A 6,084-nucleotide genomic window follows, 5' to 3' on the forward strand; every position below is an offset into this window, starting at 1 on the left:
CCTTCTGCTTCCAAGGAATATAGGAAGGAGATAATGAATGATAACCAGTATGAAGATGTGTCAGAAGTTCTGGGATTTTATAAAGCTTTTCTGCTGTGGTCTTGTACCCTCTGTTTTTATTCCTGATTATGGAGCTCATATCTTCCTCACTTTCTCACTCTTCCTTTAGCAAACCCTATGACTCTTCACAACAATTCAAGGTCTAAAAAGAAAATATAGCCCAGCCAGAGATGGCCTCTTTCAGCATAAGTTTTATTTTTACTTGTTAATGGAAATCTCCCTAAAACAAAATTGTAAGAGTTAAAGAAACAGGAAAGAGACACAAAATGTGGTTTGACAGTAAAGACAGGTTTATTTTAGATAACACCTGAAAGGGGCTTCTGGCTGACGTTGATTAGGAGCACTTTCTATTACAGACTAAGAGTATATATTGGTTTTAGGGTGAGGGGGTTATTACAAGCTTGGAATGTTTCTGTGTGAGGGACAAGTTTTATGGCAGAGTGGGAATGTCTCTGGGAGGAATAGGGGAATTTATCCTGGGGCAGACATCTTACTGCCTGGGGGGGGCGGTTATCTTAAGGCTGGCATCTTCCTGGCCGGAGGGGAGTTATCATGGGGCTAGCATGTGCCTGGTCAGGGAGGAGTTTGGAATGTTTCTGGTTGGAGATGTTATTTGTGGTTATTGTGGTTTACGCTGACCTTAGCCCTTAGGCTGATGCACTTTGGATTTAGGCGGTTTTTTATTAAGGTGAACTTTAGAATGAGGAGCTTGTCCAAGATGATGATGCTCCTGCTCTGTTAAAAATTTGTTTACTGTCATGTGGATTTTTCTTGATGGATCATTTAGTATTATTACAATGAACATTAACTGCTATATGCTGCAACAAACAACGATGTCATGGACTTTAAAGACTAAAGACTGAAGATGTGTTTAGCCATTAAATGATCTAAGATGTCTAAGATTTTACTTCTTATATTTATTTCTGTTTTTCTTTTCACTACCAAGTGATCAGAAAATCTGCCTAAATACCTTTTCCAATGTTAGTTTTTACTGCTTTGAATATTTTGCTTTTAATTTGGGAGGGCTAGGAAACCAGAAAATAAGTTTGTTAAAATTGTGTTTTAAATGAGCACAGCAGATTAAGTTGTGTGATACTCAATGCTGATGAGGTTGTATTAAAGTTAGAACTTCCTGATTATTGTTTGAAAGCGTTAATGTAATCCTTTGAGAAAGCAATTTGGCAACATATAACAAGATCCTTAAAATACTTATATTCTTTAATATAATATTCTTTTTTCTAGAATTAATGTAAGAAAATAATTTATTGCCAAAGTATTTATCCACAATGAAATTTTAACATAATTTATAATAAGGGAAAAGTATAAATGATCTAAATATTTAATAGAAGAGTTTTCAGGTAAATTATGGAACATTTAATGAAACTGTATATAGTCATTAAAACTGATTATACAAAGATTATGAAATAACTTTATCTTATGACACATGAATATGATTGAATATTAAATGAGAAGGTAATTCCCACATCCACTTGAGAGTTTAGAAATAATGAGTATTTTATATGTTATCTCATTCAAACCTCATAAAAAACCTCTAAAGTGAGCACTATTATTGTCTACATTTAATAGATGAGAAAACTATCACCAAGAGCTTAAGTAACTGGCAAATAATTGGCAGAGCTGAGATTCCAACCCCAGCAAAAGAGCCTGTGCTTACTTATAACTATGGGGCTTTAAGCAGAGACATCTCAGTTTATGCTTGGTGTCCTAGCATGATTATTTATAGCGTCCCATTTCATTCTTAGAAGTCACAATTTGAATGATAAATCGTATGGTTACACTAGCTCTACGTGAATACACAGCCATGCTAAAAAATAAGTAAATTATCAATAGATAAGAAACGATGGGGATTTTTTGAGACTAAATCCATGTAGAATCAGAGGAAAGAAGAAACTGGTAACCCAAACCAGCTGAGGAAAAGAAGAGCATGATCACAAAGAATCAGTGACCAAGTGGGCCTCATGCCTGGAGGCTGTCAAAGCCAGGATGGCATCCAGGAGCAACTTGTGTGGGAAGTAGTGGGTTACTCTAGCAGGAATAGAGTTCAGTTGTAGTAGATTGCAAAAATGCTCACAATACATCTCCAAACAAAAGTGTTGGGAGATGTGTTCCCACACCTTTGAGTCTGGGTTGGCCTTGTGGCTCTCTTTGACTGAAAGAATGTGTTAGAAGTGACACTGTGTGAGTTCTGGACACTGCCGCCAAATGAATAAGCTTGGGCTAGCCTGGTGGAAGATGAAACCACATGGAGAAGGACCAAGTGCCCCAGCTGACACCTGGCCACCTGCCAGACATCCAAGTGAGGCTACTTAGGATTCCTCCAACCCCTGCCTGCCCAGTGGATCAGCCAACTGCCAACTGACTGCATATCTTGCAGCTGACTGCAAATGCATGAATAAGACCATAGAAAAACTGCCAAGTTGAGCCTAGGCCAAATTGCTGACCTGCAGAATTGTGAGTTGAAGAACATTGTTATTTTAAGCCTCTGAGTTTTAGGGTAGTTTAGGATGCAGCAAAAGTGAACTAATATACCAAGAAGCCCTTGCAAATATCTCCAACTTCCACCCCTCAAAAATCCAGGTAGTGTTTATTTGGAGGTGTCTGTGACAGGCAGGAGCAGTGCTTGGGATAGAAGAGCAGTGACTATATGTCTAAAGTCATTTGGGAAAAATTAAGATCAACTAAGCCTGGAAAAACAAGCTACAATATATCACAGCCAATAAGACATGTAGTTCCTTCTAGAAATAAATCATGTATATCACGAGATGAGATAAGAACATGGCAAATTTTGCCAAATATCTAAGTGAACTCTATCTCTATCCAGGAATTATTATTACTGTTATTTAATGTTGCTGTTAAAAAAGAAGAGCCTAACCATTAGGCCTACCCCTCAGCATAACTCAGATACTAGAATTTCAACTGACTGTTGCTACAGCCCATAAATTTTGCCCCCAGGTAAGTAATAAAAAGAGTTAGAATGCTTTCCCCCTTGGAAGCAGACACTTGGTTATACCCAAAGGTTTGGCTGTAAATTGCAGGAAAAGATCGTCTTTCACTGCCAAGGTAATAAGATCTGGCTGGGTGTGGTGGCTCACGCCTGTAATCCCAGCACTTTGGGAGGCTGAGGGAGGTGGATCACCTGAGGTCAGGAGTTTGAGACTAGCCTGGCCAACATGGCAAAACCCCGTCTCTACTAAAAATAAAAAAATTAGCCAGGTGTGGTGGTGTGCACCTGTAATCCCAGCTACTCAGGAGACTGAGGTGGGAGAATTGCTTGAATCTATGAGGTGGAGGTTGCAGTGAGCTGAGATCATGCCACTACACTCCAGCCTGGACAACAGAGTGAGACTCCATCTCAATTCCAAAAACAAACAAACAAACAAAAGAAGATAAGAACTGCTTACCAGTTTGCAAAAATTAATCTATCTTACTAGCAGAGGGTGATTTTATTTCTTATTGAGGTGAAATTAATATAACATACAGTTAGCTACTTTAAAGTATACAATTTAGTGGTACTTAGTATATCTGCAATGTTGTACAACTACTTCTTTGGAGTTACACAACTTTTTATCACCCCCAAAACATCTGTACCATTAAATACTCACTCTCCATTGTCCCCTCCCCTCGTTCCCAGTTTATCACTAATCTGCTTTTTGTTTTTATTATAGGATTTGCCTATTCTGGTATATGTCATACAAAAGGAATCATTCAATATGTGACCTTTTGTGTCTGGCTTCTTTCACTTAGTGCAATGTTTCTGAGGTTCATCCAAGTCAGAGGATGTATCAGTACTTCATTCTTTTTAATGGCTAAATTATATTCCACTGTATGTATATACCATGGTTTGTTTATCCATGCATTTGTTAATGGACATTTTTTGTTTCTAACTTTAGGCTATCATGAGTAATGCTCTTATAAACATTTGTGTACAAGTGTCTCTGTGGATGCACGTTTTCATTTCTCTTGGGGTACATACCTAGGAGTAGAAATGCTGGGTCATAAGATAGCTCCATTTTTAACATTTTGAGGAACCCCTAGCATTGGTTAAGATAATTGAAAATAAAGGGAAAAACAAATACTCTGACTGGTTCTTTCTTTTGGTACCCCAACATTTTGGTGCCTTAAAATTTTCTTCCTCGGCCGGGCGCGGTGGCTCACGCCTGTAATCCCAGCACTTTGGGAGGCTGAGGCTGGCAGATCACGAGGTCAGGAGATAGAGACCATCCTGGCAAACATGGTGAAACCCCACCTCTACTAAAAATACAAAAAACTAGCCGGGCGAGGTGGCGGGCACCTGTAGTCCCAGCTACTCGGGAGGCTGAGGCAGGAAAATGGCGTGAACCCGGGAGGCAGAGCTTGCAGTGAGCTGAGATCTGGCCACTGCACTCCAGCTTGGGCGACAGAGCGAGACTCCGTCTCAAAAAAAAAATAAAATAAAATAAAAAAGAGGCATTTTGAGTTATAATCAGGGGCACAGTCAGGCATAGAACCGTGCTAGACTTCCTCTACTGGAGGTTCACCTCAGCAGTTTCTAAATTACCAAGTCGTCCAAAACCAATTAATTGTAAGAAGGTACCAAACTACATCCTTGGAGCTTGCCTCTGGTGGTGCCCTGGCAGAAGGTACATCCCTGTGCTGGCGTAGCGTCCAAGACCCTCAGGGAACCGATAGGCAAGGCTGGGAGCGTGGAGTGGTTTTCAGGTTGGGAATGTGCAGAGGTGTGGGGCCAGCTCCATCTGAGCCCCTGGCTGCCAACCTGGAGTGAGGACCTGCAGCTGCAACAATAGCAGAGCAGGAAAGGATGTTGAGAAAGTCCAGGAAAAGAAAGTCAGAGGGGCTGCAGCGGCCCCATTCTCCCTGCTGTCTGATTTCCCCAACATCTTCACCTTACTCCAGGCTGTAACGGAGCCCAGTGCAGGACACTGTGCTCTTCAGATTTCTTTTGCCAAATGGGACTTTTTGTACTTGTAATTGTTCCCTCCTCTCTGGTACTCTAAGCCTCATAGTCCTGTTTTTCTTGAATATAGCTTGCTCCATATGGTCCCTTTAGATTCCTAGAAGAAATTTCTGCTGCATCATGTTAGGTGTCCTAGAGGCAAATGAATTCAGCTTCTCAGAAAAGAGTTAAGTTCTAAAGTACACATCTTATCCTAGTGGTTAAATGTTGTCTGGAGAATATTTAACCCAATAATATATTATGTTCCATATAGGATATTTTTTGCTATATCTGTTAGAACTGCTTTTGCTACTGTAAATGTGATATCTGTTGATGGGAGCTTCTCCTTCCCTTCTTTGAAATGGGATAAAGAAAACAGTTGACCATATAGAGTTGTAAACCAAAAATAAAATTTGAAGGCCCTGGCAACCATCTGAATGGATGCCCTTCTCTCCCAGGGCACTCTAAAATTTAACCTGAAAAACTGGTTCAGGCCAAGATGGGAAGTGGAGTTAGCATGCCTCCTTATACCCCTCCAGCATTAACATCAACACAGACCATAATTCTAAGAAGAAAAATTTAGAGTCTATTCTTTGTAAAGCCTGCTACTTGGCATACATACATGTATTGACTGATGCCTTATGTCTCCCTAAAATGTACAAGTTTTATCATGCAGGTAAAGATTCCAAGTAGCATGATAAAACCTTGGTCTCCACAATCCCTTATTGTAACCCAGATACCTTTCTACTGATAATAACTCTTTCAACCAATTGCCATTGTACGATCATGCCACTTATATGATTACTGAGCACTCTGATGGTAAGAAGAAACTAAGACTAGCTGGTTGTTAATCTTAACTTTAGCCAAGACATACCCCAACTCAGTTACTTACCTAGGGATAGGTCTCAGGCTGTAGACTGCTCTCTACCATCCCAGAAGCAGGAGAAAGACCTCATTTTCCCTGTTAGAAGTGAGCTCAGGCCGGGCGTGGTGGCTCAAGCCTGTAATCCCAGCACTTTGGGAGGCCGAGACGGGCGGATCACGAGGTCAGGAGATCGAGACCATCCTGG

Source organism: Colobus angolensis, unplaced genomic scaffold (assembly GCF_000951035.1).
Source record: "Colobus angolensis palliatus isolate OR3802 unplaced genomic scaffold, Cang.pa_1.0 Scaffold131, whole genome shotgun sequence".
In the NCBI taxonomy this organism is placed as follows: domain Eukaryota; kingdom Metazoa; phylum Chordata; class Mammalia; order Primates; family Cercopithecidae; genus Colobus; species Colobus angolensis.